We start from the raw sequence: 16,032 nt of genomic DNA, 5'->3' as shown, positions 1-16,032 counted from the left end.
TATCTTTGGCTGCTTTCTCCAGCGGACGGGCTACGCCTGGTATCCTATACATTAGCTCCCTCAGCTCCTGGTATTGCTGCTCCAGCGAATTACCCGCTCCTGCAAGAGGGTTAGAAACAGGCGGGAAGGAACCAGCAGGTGTACCTCATAGCCAGGGTGCTCCAGAAAGTTGGCCTGGTGCTGGGTGACTGGTTACTGGTGTTGCACTGATTATGGATCCAGGCTGCCATCCTGGTGTCTGCTGTGATCCTCCGATCCAGGCTCCACTGGTGAACTGGTTGCAGGATGGAATTGCTGCATTAGGGACAGGTCCATATTGTCATCCTGGTGTCTGGTGTGCGGGGGTACCTGAAAAGGGTGGAAGGTCAGATCCAGAAGGGGTGCTAAACAAAGCGTTACCTGTTGTCTGCTGCAGACTGGGTGGATTATCGAATGACAGACATCCCAATCCTCTTGGCTCGATTGGTTCGCTGGGTGTTACCCCTGCAAGATCCAGCCTGGTAACTAGTTCTGACGGGATTGGTCGACCCGATCCTCCACTGCTGGTTCTGGCTGGAGCCTCTGGTGCTGATGCTGGTTTGGACTGGACTGCTGTCACGATTTGAGCCATCATGTTCTGGTTGTCCTTCCTCAGATCCTCAACGGCCCGACGCAGAGTGTCCATCCCCTGAATCATCACCTGCATCGGATCGAGTCTTTGGAGATCCTCTCGCCGGAGAACTTCGCGCTGAGCTTTCCTGGGTCGGGCTTCTGGATACTGCTTCGCCTCCTCTGCTGGGGCTGCCTTCCCTGCTGGATTTGGACTGACTGGGTGCACCTGTTGTCTTCGGAATCTGGGGTGGCTTCTGAAGCTGAGGTATGGTTCGGGTTGACATCTTGTGACGGGGATCGCCCGGTGGATCTTTGAGGATGCTGTGGCCGATCCGCGGATGCAGAAGTAAGTCCTGCTGCAAAGGATAGGGCTGACATACTCTGGCTGCTGGAAGGATTTTGGCTGGTTCCAGACATTGTAACGGCTGGTTCGGTTTGGTGAGGCTTGGCTATAGAAAATGATCACTATGCCCCACGGTGGGCGCCAAACTGTTTTGGTAAAAATCTACCGAGTTATTAATTTAATTGGTGAGTGATAGTGATTGATCTACGGCCGATTAATATTGGATTATGATGAATTTAAGGAGTAAATATGCAATGAAGTAAAGGAGGAAAAGATAAACAAAAAGGACGACACGAGAGATTTTTGGTGACGCGGAAAACCCGGTGTGGGAACAACCGCGGGGGGAGTCGGAATTCCGCCAACTTTGCACTATAATCGATGTAAAAACGCCCAAGTAAGGAAATACAAATGTTATGCTGCTAGATAGATGTCGCCAATTGCTGATAGATTTTTTAGGGTAAAGTGTTGTTTGATGATATGGTCAATGCCCCTTTTGTACTGCTTCCTTTCTCCTTTTATAGTTGCCGAACAAGGAATAGAGAGTCCAAAAACTTCTTTCCTCCTTTTGCTCCTGGACTTTGGGTCAACTCCATTAGAATAGGAGTTTGTTTTTGACTTGGCCCAACAATCTCTCTTTGTACGTGTGTTTCATACTTTCTCAACTTGTGTTTGTTCCTCTTTCAATCTAACGGCCCATAACTCGCCACCTCAGCGATCCCTTTTTCTTTTCTTCCTCCAACCGCCTCATGCCACGTCGTCATCCTACTACCACTCTTTTTGCCATTAAAATAATGCCACGTCACGGATGATAAAATCAGTTTTTATCCCTAACAGTATACTCCGACACTTTATAATACTCAAGTTATGTTAATTTGCAAGGCACAATTCTTTTTTGTAGTTAAAGTCACTTCCTTAAATTTAATTCAGATCGTATAAGCAGTTCATAAAAGTTCAGTAATTCAGTTCATAAAAGTTTAGTATTTAACTATTTATATGTTCAGACATATTCTATTCGGGAAGTGCTAGGGCGACACTGTTACTGAATTTCGGTAACACCCTAATAGAAAATGAGAAAAAAAATTAAAAACTAAAAAGTAGTTTTCGTTTTTGCGCCAATATTGTAGGGATAAAACCGTAATTTACAAACTATTATATTAATTATGATTGACATATTGAGTTTTCAGTGATTTTTAATTTGACAAATTGATTGTTCGTTGGCTGCGGGTTGACGACTAGCAGAGATTAAATCATTCGCGGAGGGTGGATGGCAGCGATCAAGGCGGCGCATGGCTGGCCGGTGTATTTGGTGGACAGCCAGTGACATACGTGTGTTCGGTGTTGTGTGGGGGAGAGGGAGGGGGTGACGTCAAGATGGGTTCACCGATGAAGGGAATATGGTGGGTGTTATCTGTGAAGGGGGAGGGATTTCGGTAGTTTGACAGGAGGGAGATGACTGGGCTGACAGTGGGGGTGGGCTGGTGTGCCGGTGGTTGGGGCTGGATGGCCGTCGTTGGGCGCGGAAGTAGGCCAGTAGGGGATGTAGTAAAGGTGGTTGATGGTATGACAAAATGTGGTGGTCGTCGTTGGTGTGATACCAAGTTACCAATATCGTCCAAACTCCTTCCAATTTATGGTTTTTTTTAAAAAATGATTAATATCATTATTATTAAATTAGTTAATTAATGTTGAGTTCCTAATTTGCCCTTTAACATTAATTTGCTTGAAATTTGAATTTTGATGAAGGGAAACCAAAATTCATAAGTAAATTACAATAATATCCCGGGTGTCGCTCAATTTGAGAAACACCCGGTGTTTCCATCTCATTTTCCTATTCTATAAGTACAATTTAGAAAATTTCAGCTCCTATAATTCCAATTCAGATCCTATAAATCTAGTTCTGAAAAAATTTGTAAAACTAAATCCCAAAGAGACAAAGAACAAGGCCTAATTGCTTGCAAAATAAAGTGATCAACTCAAACATGCTTAAAATCTACTCCTTCCAATCCAGTAAATTGTTTACATTTGCTTTATTTTGTGAGCTGAAAATAAAATAAGTGTAAGCTATTGAATGAGACGGATGGAATACTTAACTAGGTTAACTGACTGAGCATAATGTAAAATGACTAACTTAACTAATCAAACCCGTTAAGAAACTAATCAAATATCTAAAAAAACACATTTTAAATCACTAAGACCATCCCCAAGCAAAGGTCACGCTAACTAGGTCACGACCCGATTTTACTCTTAATCTCACCTTATTGACCTTGACCCATTTTCACCCTCGCAAGCAGAAGGTCGTGACCTAGGTCATCAACCCAATCATTATCCACTTTATAACATTCCCAATCATTTTACACATTCTCGACCCCACTTTTCCCTCTCTTACTTTTACAATTATTTATCCTAACATTTTATATATCTATTACTATTATCTATTATTTATAAATATATTATTTATCTATTATTGTAAATATCATTTTCCACATTATTTATCCTAATACTTTAAGGAAAAAAAATATTAAATAACGTTATAATTTTGAAAAGTGATTAGACGATTTCATTAACAATTTAAAAAAAATTGAAAAACATGATTCGACATATAAAATACCGCATACATAATTTAAAAAAAAAACATTAAATTAAAACCATCCAAATGTTACAATATAATTATAGTGAAATATAATTAAAACCGGTAACTCATCTAATTATTGAAACAGAGTTTTTTATTTAATAAATAAATCCGAGTAACCAATTAATACAAGTCGAGTAACCAATTAATACAAGTAATTCCAATAACCAATTAATAAAAACCGAGTAATTTGTCTAATTACGAATAACCAATTAATAAAAATCGAGTTACAGCTAGGGTTATAAACCATATCTTGAAACAAAACCTTCACAACAGCCGATCGTCTTCTCATAACCTTTAATCTTCTTCAATCGTCTTCAATCTCAATCTTCAATCGTCTTCATCTTCAATCGCCGATCATCTAATAAACCATCTCCATCTTCAATCTTCAGTCTCTATCTTCAATCGTCTTCAATATTCAATCGTCTTGATCTTCAATCACCGATCATCTCCATCTTCAATAACTATCATCTAATAACCATCGAAATCTCCAAACACGATCTCCATAGCTTGATCTTCATAGACGATCTCCATACACGATTAATACACGATCTATACACGATTAATACAAGATCCATCGTCTTCATCATCAATTTATTTTTTGTTGCTGGTTTGTGCACGATTAATAGCCGATCTATTTTTTTTTGCTGGGTTGCGGGTTGCCATAGACGATCTCCATGGTTGCAGGTAGCCGTCTTCATCTTCAATTTATTTTAATAAACTGCTGGTTTTGTGCTGCTAAGATTAATAAGATTAATTTGTTGCACTTTGTCTGTGTATTGTTCATCTCGTTTGTTGTTAAGATTAACTCCGAATATTTTGTTCATCTCGTTTGTTTGTTCATCTCGTTTCTCTGCGTTTATGTTGCATTGTTTTTGTTGTTTAAACGATTTTGTTGTTCAACTCGATAAATTTTTGTTGGTCAAAATACATCAAAATTGAGTTTATTTTGTTGACAATTAAAAAATATGGCCCTTTTTAATATACTTATATTTTTTCTTGTTTTAATTTAGTATATATTCATAATTTAATTTTGTTTATCAACTTCTTCTTTACTTTTCTCATTTTTGGGGAAATGATAGAGGAACACCATTTTGGCAGAGGAGAAGTGGATTGAAGTTGTCCTTTTTTTGTGTTCAACAAACCAGAAAATGACACCTATTGGGTCATGGAAGAGGTCACCAAAATGAAGCAAAGGTCACAAATTGACCTTCAAAGGTCACAAATTGACCTTTGGTCACAAATTAGCAACTTTGATCACCAATTAAAGAGCTTAATTATGTCACTAACCATGACCAAGCAAGGTCATGACCAAGCAATTGACCTTACTTGAGGATGGTCTAATAGGACTATGAATTTGATTGTATATATTCAAATTGAAATCGAGTTTGAGTACCCGATCTGCCGGAGTGCCGGACCCATTCTCTTTAACTTGTAGTTAACGAGTAGCATGGCATTGCAGTATATGCACTACGTAGATGATGGCCGATCTCAAATGTCAGTCAGGCAGTAGTGGTTTCGTAAAAGGTAGAACATCAAAAGTCCAAACACAAATAGTAACATATTTAAAGTCGTTATGTCCTTAGTGAAAATGGCATTTTAGCATGATTATTGGCATTCTATTTCATGTGGGATAGTGTCCTAAAAGCTAGACACTCTACTTAGCATCTCTCTCACTTCCCATGTTACACGATTTTGCAAACACTGACATCCTAGCCCATTCTGCTTATTACAACTAATTTTATATTTGATTAGAACTTTTACTTGGGAAAAATATAATTTATTGAAGTTTAAGGTCTTTATGTATTCTTATAATCACCGGTCGGTTTACTTTACTTCGTCCAATAACTCGTATGTGATACTATTATACTATCATTATAAAATTTAATTTGATTTTGGACAATGATCAACTGATTTATCTAATCTACTATTTTCATTTGATCGTTTTTGCAAACTTTTACTAATTGCATTTATATATTGTGAAGAAAAATATCTTTTTAGTTGCAAGTGTAATTAATCGCCATAAAAGCCCCAGATATAACTAGGGCAGAGTACGGATTGGGTATCCGATTCAAAGTGCTAATTTGGATCGGATATCCATATTAGAAATCCTGAAGTTAAATATCCAATATCCAAACCAAATGTTTCGGATATCCAATGTTTGGGTATCCAAAGTAATCGGATTTGATGCGGATATCCATCGGATATCCATACTTTGGAATTTACTTTAAATTTAAGTTTGAAACACGATTATATTCATAGTTTTACATGATTATTTTCTTTAGTATTCTTACTCCAATGTTCTCGACATAAAATTTAAGTATCAATTAGATATTTCTCTAATATTTAAACATTAATTAAGTTATTCTATCAAATAAAATATTATTTTCTCGAAATTATACTAGAAATTATAGTTTCGAATCAGATCGGATATCCAAATGTTTTAATTTTAATATCCATATCCAAACCAAAACCAAAAAATTCGGATCAGATATCCAAACCAAACATAACTTTCAGATCGGATATCCAAATATTCGGATCAGATACGGATCGGATATCGGATCGGTTTGGATAATGAGATTTTTTGCTCAGCCCTAGATACAACATCACCAAGCTAATCACCACTCATTCAGTATCATACTTAGGCCTTATAATTTCTAACTTATTTTCAGCTCACTTAAGTTCAGTTCAGTTTAGTTCAGTTTCATTCAGTTCAGCACATTTCATTCTACTTAGCTTAAACTTATAGATTTTATTAATATTTTAATATTTTAATATTTATTTATTATAATAATTATTATTATTATATTAAATTGTTATATCAATATTATTAATATTTTTATTAATTAATCATCACAATTATTATTATTATAATGAATATTGTGATTAATCAATAATATCGATATTAATATAAATAATATAATTACTAATACTTTTATTAATATGAATATAAATATTAATTAATTATAATATTATTAATAACATCACAATTTCTCATTGAAAACGGACATTATTCTTCACAAGCTGAAGACAGATAGTATCCCTCTCACAAAATGCAAATGGATAGTGTAAGACTGCAAGTGGGTGGAAATGGATACCCCCACTTGCCCTCCCACTTGCATTTTATGAGAGGGCCACTATCCGTCTTCAGCTTGTGACGGATAGTGGCCGTCTTCAATAAGATGGACTGTAATAACATTGCTACTATTAATTTTAATAAACTATATTATTATTAAAAATATTACTATTATTACTTTTATTATAAATACGTTTTTTTTTCAAATACGAACTTTATTTTTTCACATACATTTTTTCTTAAACATTCCATTTAGTACCTTTTTTTATACCTAAAACCCATCCAAATGAACTCTTAAATCATCATTTTTCCTAAAACTTATTCTAATTGCTCAAATGACTCAAAAGATTGATTCCATTTTAACAATTAATAAAGTATTTTACTTTTTTTTACCAATTATTAATATTATTTCTTGATTTTTAATTAATCATTCAAAATTTATTTGTTTGTTAAAGATAAAATTTGGATTTATTAGCTTTTATTTAATTAATTAATTAAATTAGGATTGATGGTGGTTCTTGGTGGTTACCGAATTACTCAAATTAGTATGATACTTACACGCGCTAGGCTTTGAACAACAATTTGGCAAATCGGTGCTCCATTATTCCATCTAGTTAGGATAGAAGGTGGTTTGTTGGCTACATAAACACTCAAATTAGTATAATTATTAGTAAAAAAATTCTTCTTCTTCTTCTTCTTCTTCTTCTTATTATTATTATTATTATTATTTTTTTTTTATTATAGGATGCGCGCAACTTTCATTAAAAGAAAAATAAAAGTTTACATGAAATTGGTGGGGAGCCGAGAGACAATCTGGGCTCCCACACCTTTAGCAACAGCAAAGTTAAGTCTAATAAAAATGTAAGCGGCCACCCGAGCCTCCGCATCCTGAGATACCAAGAATTTTTGGATTCGCTTGAGCAAGGCAACAATATCCGAACCCAGCTCCCCAAGTGAAGAGAAAGAGAAAGGAAGGAAACCATAACCCGCTGTCGGGCACAAATCCCCATACTTAGCACACTTACGTTGAGCAGCATCAACGACCACCCGGCCAGGCACAAAATCCGTCATCCCAGTCTGAGTCAAAGGAGAAGACCCTGTCAAGTCAACACACACATCCCGCCCTCTGTCCCAAGAATAAAGCAGCAAATTCGCAGAACGAAGAGAGCCACCATGCCCATCAACCAAACCGATATCAACCTCCTTTCCCGCAGTATTACCAGATCTATAACAGATGTCGAAAAGAGTGTCTCGGATGAGGTTATGCCGATGTTTAACGCCCACAGTACCAGTACAAGAAACAGCGTGATCCCCAAAAACATCCTCAACAAAAACCCGTGAGCAAGCAGGACAGGGCCTAGATACCGTGAATAACGGAACACCCAGACGATACCCAAGCACACTACGGTAAGTCCTCCCGTTCATAGTCTGACCCAACCCCGAGATAGGAACCGCACGTAACCAATCAGAGGAGTGGGACCCCTGCTGAGACGGCCATAAAGCAAGCTGGCGTGGTGTCAAAGAGAAAACAGCCTCTGAGGCAGCAGCAACCATCGCGAAATAAATGTCTGCCAATTTCTTCATAAGTTTGGGAGCAGCAATTTCACTAGGGTTACCTAAGATACTAGAACCTGTAGTCGCAGTAAACACCCGCACGACATCATCAAAAGCAGGGCCAGCAGCTACAATGCCAGAAGGGCCGAGGAGCTTAGCCTGCAAACCAGCATACTGCAAACGGGACGCAATAAAAGCATAGAATAAAATATCTCATGCCGCATAGACACCAAGGTGAAAAGGGAATGTAGCAAGGCGCCACTGCCAATCCCCAAAACCCGGCCCAGACGCGGTGACAATACGTTCCAAGGTGGAACGAAGAACGACATTAAAAGGAAGATGGACTGACCCAAAAACACTAGGGGAGTAAGTACGAAGTGAGAAATAGAGCTTAGAAATACCAGTACAAGCTCGAAGTAGAAGCAACTCACACTGCGGATCCTCAATCCTCGCAACCAAGTCCATTAGCTCAATGGTCTTAGTTACTCTCTACGCCACAATCTCACTGCTAAAACCAGGACAAGTACTGGCAGGTCCACCCAAAACTGTAACACCACGCAATGGCCGAGAAATAGAAGGGGGGAAAACCCCAGGAAGCCGACTCCGAGGATCCTCAACAGGCCAAAAGACCTCCGTCTTGGAGATATTAAGATGTAGTCCAAAACGAGGGCCATCCACCATAATCAAATCCAAAACCTTCCCCACCTCCAAAGTATTACCCACGATGGTGCCATCATCTAAGTACCACGCCTGCATAGTGAGGTCAAAAGTGTCCCGGATCTTGCAAACTAAAGGATGCAAAACCAAAGCGAAAAGCAAAGGGCCCAACGGATCACCCTGCCGAACACCCTGACAAGACCACAAGTAGTGTTCCCCATAAAAAAGACGGGCAGGGCTGGAATAACAAAACTCCACCCAACGGGAAAGAACCGGGCAACGACGGTGGACCTCCTGAAGCATGGTCGCACGATCAACAAGGTTGAACGCATTCTGGAAATCAACCAGCAACATAGAAAGCCCCACCTGAGCCCCCCGAGCCTCAATGAGCCGGTTTAAGGCATACAAGATAGTCTCTCCTCCACCGGACACACCCACCCCAAACTGAAGCCCATCAAAATAAGAAGATAAAGAAGGACCAACCATAAAAGCACTAACCTTATAATAATAATAATAATAATAATAATAATAATAATAATAATAATAATAATAATAATAATAAACAACAATAATAATAATAGTAATGATAGTAATAATAGTAATGATAGTAATAATTGTAATATAATAATAGTTTTAATATTTATGTAATAGTATTAGTATTAATAAATATAATTATAATTGTTATTGTTATTGTTATTGTTATTGTGATTATTATTATAAAAAACACAATCTTTTATTAATCAAGCAAACGTTTACAAGAAATTAGTGGGCTGTCGAGATACAAACTTTTACTAAACTATTATTATTATTATTATTATTATTATTATTATTATTATTATTATTATTATTATTATTATTATTATTATTATTATTATTATTATTATTATTATTATTATTATTATTATTATTATTATTATTATTATTATTATTATTATCATTATCATTATCATTATCATTATTATCATTATCATTATCATCATTATTATCATTATCATTATTATCATTATCATTATTATCATTATCATTATTATCATTATCATTATTATTATTATTATCATTATTATTATTATCATTATTATTATTATTATTATTATTATTATTATTATTTTTTGTTCAGTTTAGCTCAAATCAGCTTTAGTTCAGTTCAGATCCATTCAATTTAGCTTAGTTTAGTTCGGCTCCATTCAGTTCAGTTCAGTTCAGTTCAGTTTAGTTCAGCTCCATTCAGTTCAGTTCAGTTCTAAAAAGCCAGAAAGAGCAGGGCCTAGTGTAATACCCAGGATATTTAAGGACTCTGTTGACCGACCCTGTTGACCAAGAAAGACCTTAGGGAGGAATGGGTGAGGGACTAAGATTGGAACATGAACTTTATAGGATTGATTACTCGACCTAGCAGAGGCTACTCAGCCGAGTATCGTCTATACTCGACCGAGTAGAGCCTACTCGACCGAGTACACCAGTACTCGACCGAGTATGGCTGCTGTTGACGCGTTAAAATAAAACGCAAGTTCGCGAGATTCATTCCATTTTCCCATTTTCTCGACAGTTCCTCTTTCTCTAACCCTAGCCTACCACTCTCTTCTATCACCCCCACCTCTATACACTCTCATGTATATGGCCTACACCTCCACCATGGGAAAGGCGGGATTCTCTTAGGAAGGTTGCGTGCGTGGTCGTCGTCCGTGTCATCGTCGATTCGCGTTATTAGGTAAGTCTCTGCCTTGTGTCTCTTTTAGTAGACTACTAAGGATAGTTGTATAATGGGGGATGGCTATCGTTGTAGGATGCATGTTGGAATCTTGCTTGGCTGTGTGTGGATGCTTTTCATGATTTGCGACGAGGTAGGGTTTCTCCTACTCAGTACTGTTAATTGATTAAGATTGTAATTGTTTCATAATTGTTGTTATCTGTTGATCATCGGAGGATGGGTGTTGTGGTGACGGTGTTGATGTGGTTGTGTTGTGACAGTTGTGGTGTTGTGACAGCTGTGATGCTGTGGTGTGTGTGATTGTGGTTGAGTCACTTGCGAGAGTGGCTTCACACCCTAGTTCGCCCTCCGTGGAACCCGTCACGGGAGGGGATGTGCACATTAAGAGACAGGGATTGTTAGTCGCTCGTTGAGGAGCTGGACTTGGGCGCTGTTCTTTCTGGCTTTTTAGAGCTGAATTGAACTCGAGCCGAATAAATAGAATAGAGCCGAATCGAATCGAGCCGAACTAAACCGAATGGAGCTGAGCCGAATCGAATCGAGTGAATCAATCCCAATGGAGCTGAGTGAATCGAATCGAATCAATGGAGTTGAGTTGAATTGAACTGAATAGAGCTGAACTGAACTAAGCTGATTTGAACTGAATTGAACTGAAATAATAATAATAATAATAATAATAATAATAATAATAATAATAATAATAATAATAATAATAATAATAATTATTATTATTATTATTATTATAATAATAATAATAATTATTATTATTATTAGAAGAAGAATACGAAGAACATTAATAATATTAATATTAATACTGGTAATTATCCTAATTTGAGTGATTAACTAGGTAGCCACCATGAACCACGGTTAACCATCAATCTAATTAGATGAAATAATGGAGCATCGATTTGCTAGATTGATGCTCAAAGTCTACCCGTTTATCATCCTAATTTGACTCATTTGGTAGCCACCACGAAGCACCAACAATCCTAATTTAATTAATTCGATAAATAAAAATCGACAGGCCTTAATTTTATCTTTAAGAAATATATAATTTTTTTTGATTAATTAAAACTCAAAAAATAATAATAATAATTGATAACAAGTAAATTAATTTATTATTTGATAAATTAGAATCTATCTTGTAATTTTTAAGTCATTTGAGCAATTAAATTAAGTTTAAGGGAAAAATATTGATTTAAGAGTTCACTTGGTTCAGTTATGAAAAAGTTAGGAAAGAGTGATCGTATATGAACAAATAATTAGGTATTAATAGTAGTAATATTAAAATTAACAATGTTATTAATAATATTATTATTAATTAATATTCATATTCATATTATTATTAATAATAATAGTATTAATTATATTAATATGAATATTATTGATTTTAATAACTATAATATTCATAATCATAAAAATAATGAGGATGCTTAATTAATAATAAATTAATGATAATAATAATAATAATAATAATAATAATATAAAAAAATAATAATAAACAATAGTAATAATAATAATAGTAATAATAATAATAATAATAATAATAATAAAATAATATTATTAATAATAAATATATAATATTAATAATATTAATAAAAACTATTAAGTTTAAGATTCGCAAAATTGAAATTGGCTGAATTTAGTGGAGCTGAATCAAGTGAGTGAGCCGAATGAATAGAGTGAGCCAATTAATTGAAAGTGAGTGAGCTGAATGAATCGAGTAGAGCTAAGTCCGAATCAATCGAGTGAATCGAAAATAAGCCAGAAAGAACAGGGCCTTGGTGGGGATGGGCTGCGGTCCCCCACTGGCGGAGTGGATTACCTGTTGCGATGGGTAATCTGGTAGGGCTACACACTTCTATGTGTAGTCGGTTACTGTGGAGGATGATCAGCCGGTTACATTGTTTGCTTGTCTTAAATTGATTGAATGGTACTAACCCCGTTGTTGTTGTTTGTGGAATCTGCTGTGATCCATTCGGGGATGGTGAGCAGCTGGCTGAGCAGGTACTGTTGCTTTTTAGCTGCTGGGCTTGGAGGGATCGAGTCATCACTCTACCGGTTTAGAAGTGCAGCGTCACGAGTTATAGTAGTCTCTATAATCACATGTAATTAGATTTGTATCAAGTTGTAAAGAGTACGATAATGTATTATAATGTTCTTTTATTGTCTATTTGATCTACTGCCTCGGGTAACCGAGATGGTAACACCTCCATATACTGTGATGGTCCTTGTAAGGCATCCTGGTGTACGGGGGTGTTACAAAGTGGTATCAGATCCGACGATTTTGGAACCTGAACCAATGAATCTAATGAATATAGGGTGTCGGACTAAAATGAACCTGGTGTATGTGCGTCGGGAGCCCCAGCCGATGCTAGATTTTGGGTGAGTAGGCACCCTCATTTCAAAATCATGGCCCCATCGTGCTTAAGCCAGACACGGGGAAAAAGGGTAGCTAGTAAGAGTCGTTGCTTAATGATGGTTGTTGTGTGCATCTGTGGATAGAATAATGTGTATCAATGTGCATAGAAAAGTCTAGCATTAATGAATGAGTTGCGAAAAAGTGTGACAAGGTTAAGTCAAATGATTTGCTTGATAATGGCCGCGTTATATGATGATTGCTGACTTGCAAACGCTTTGTCTAGGGTGAGAGTAACATGACCAGTGGAATGTGTAATGATGTGGTTTATAGATTAAACTTTACGGGTGAAGTAGTTAAGTGTTATATATGCTTTCGAGTTGCGTGTAAGTTGTTCAAATAGCAAAGTAAGGAATGTAGGTAGAGATGTTCATTGATGTTGTAATGGATATGCATAATTCGTGTTGATGCATGTTTATGTGGTAGAAGTAAGCTCTAACAGTGACGAGCCGATTACACGGAACTCCGAACTATGCTATTTGTTTTGCAGGAACATTAAAATTCGGATTTCATCTCAGCTCTTGGACACTCGACCGAGTAGAAATGCGTACTCGACCGAGTAGACCACACTCGGCTGAGTATGATTGTGCTCGACCGAGTGCTCATTTTGTGGAAATTAATATCGCTACTGCTCTTGAAAACTCGACCGAGTATTTAGAATACTCGACTGAGTAGTCGACACTCGGCCGAGTACACCCAGTACTCGACCGAGTACTGCTTTATCGGGACTCATCCGGGTTATACAAAAACCCTATTTTCGTCCCTTCTTTTCTTATTTCCGCCTCCCATCTCTTCATCTTCTTCTCTCTAAAACTCCATACTTCTCCTTCCCCAAGCTCTTTGGATATATTTTTGGTGGTCAACTTGTTCTTACTTGCCCCAAATCAATTCAAGGTAAGGTTTTAACTCAATTTCTCCCTTTGTTTTCAAAGTTATGGTATGATTCTGTCAATATTTCGAATTTCCATCATGAGCAACTGAAATTAAGTCTTCTTCTTGTCATTCCTTGGATTTAATTATATATAAACCTCGATTATACCGTTACTAGAGCAATTTCATGGTTTAAATTGGATTTTTGAGTTTTAGGCTTTGTTAAAATCGAAATACCTTATCTTTTGTTTGATTATCATTCGGTTTCAAGCTTCTTGATGTCGGTAACGATGTTTTAAGTAAAGTATTTGGTGTTTGATGAGAAAATTTGTCTTAAAGTTTCGTCTCAAAATTGTATACAATTGAAAAACAGTCCATCTTTTGCAATATTGTTGGTGTGTCAATTCCCTTGTTAAAGTTTGTCTCTTTGCAGTATGGTGAAAACCAGAGGTCTAACAAACAAGAGGACCCGTCCTAATGTTAAACTTGAGACGGGTCATTCTAGCAATGAGCCCGCGGTTTCACCGGTGGAGGCATATCCAGCGGTAATTTTCTCTGATTTCAAACAACGCAAGGCTTTCTTGGCTCTTATGAACCGCCCTTTTCGACCCACCCGTTGATAAGTGCATGTTTTATACATTTTAACCCCTTATATTAGTTTGATTTTACATATCATTTAGCACTTATCAAAGTGTTTTTAAGCTAATATTGTGTTTCTAGTTCAATTGTGTGCTAAAGTGTGTTTTGTAGGAAAATGACCTAAATGAGCTAAAGTACTATAAAATGTGCCAACACTAGAAGCAAGGCTAAGTATGAGAGCAAGATTGGACTAAGTGTTGGAAGTGCATGGATTTTGCATGAAGAAAGTGTTGGATCAAAATGAAAATGCAAGCAAAGTCAATATGCAAGTCAAGCCCAAATTCAAAGTCCAAATTATGGTGGAAAATTTGGATGCTAAAGAAGAGCTTAGGATGCCAAAATACTTAAGATGTCTTCCTTAATGCTCTTACACTCATAAACAAGGCATTAAAGCACCAACTTTGGATACCTTGAGCATTAAACCAGGAATTGAAGAGAAAATTAAGAGTGTGCTTAGGATGCCATTTTGGATTTCTCTACAAATTTCACTCTCTTATTTCCTATATAAGGGGTGTTAATCAAACACTTTTACATACCATTCACATATATTTTTATTCCAAAATTCTCTCTAAATATTAGTAGTTTAGTTTAGTTTAGTTTAGTTTAGCTTGTATTAGTTTGTTACAACATTTCTATTATCAAGTTCAAGATTTATTCCAAGTTATTTCCATTTGCAATTGTTCTTCTATTTTCATTCAAGGTAATTTTATCTTTATTTTAATTATGTTATTTATCATTTCATTTAGCATTAGTTTAGTTTATATTTTCACAATGTTAGAATAATTTACCTTTGTCTAGGGAATAAAAGAAGTCATGCATGATTAAGTAATTTGTAAATGTCAAAATAAGGATAAGTTAATATTGTATAATTGTTTCTATCACATGTTTGCACCATAATGTTTAATCTATGTTTAAAGGCCTTATTCATCGATTAAGTTTTTTCATTCGTTCTAAAGTCGAGAGGCACGGAATTGAATTAGACTAAGCATGTGTAGTAGGACGACCTAGTCATGGACGAGAGTTTCTCTAGGACCCGGTCTATGGTTGATACTAATGCCGTAAGGTGGGTATCTCTAAGCCTAAACATTTACCGCAAAATCAACTTCCTAACTTGACATAAACATTTACGTAATTAGGATGTGTGACCCGACCTCCCTAGACAATTTCTTTTTATTGTTGTTTTCATTTTATTTGCATAATCAACCAACCAATCAATCAACCGTTAATCTACCGAGACAAGAGTTCAAACCATAGCAACTAATTAACAACTCCCGTCTCTCTGTGGTTCGACCCCTACGTACTACATTCATTTATTTTGCTAGGGTATAAATATTATCTTTGCATAGGTGTGCGATAGCCTATCACCCGTTGTATAAATCCCGATATTCTAGAGACCTTGGGGGTGAAGGGAGACATATTTCATATATTTGAGATTTTGGGAATGGAGGGGTTATATCATTTAAGGAAGAAGTCCTACCCCACCTGACCTTGGAGTTCTTGAGCTCTTACGTGTATGATGCAAAGGGGAAGACCGTCTCCTTCCGCC

General features: G+C 36.4%; 1 long non-coding RNA gene across 1 annotated transcript; it reads left to right on the top strand.

The window, feature by feature from the left end:
• Positions 1–3,834: 3,834 nt before the first annotated feature.
• LOC141631421 (uncharacterized) lies at positions 3,835–15,148 on the top strand. Its single transcript, XR_012537627.1, has 2 exons — positions 3,835–4,250; positions 14,598–15,148. It is a non-coding gene; the product is annotated as an uncharacterized LOC141631421 (long non-coding RNA).
• Positions 15,149–16,032: the final 884 nt, after the last annotated feature.

The sequence above is a fragment of the Silene latifolia genome, chromosome 2 (genome assembly GCF_048544455.1).
Source record: "Silene latifolia isolate original U9 population chromosome 2, ASM4854445v1, whole genome shotgun sequence".
NCBI lineage: Eukaryota > Viridiplantae > Streptophyta > Magnoliopsida > Caryophyllales > Caryophyllaceae > Silene > Silene latifolia.
The sequence above is the reverse complement of the archived record's forward strand: the minus strand, read 5'-3'. Positions and strand labels throughout refer to the sequence as shown.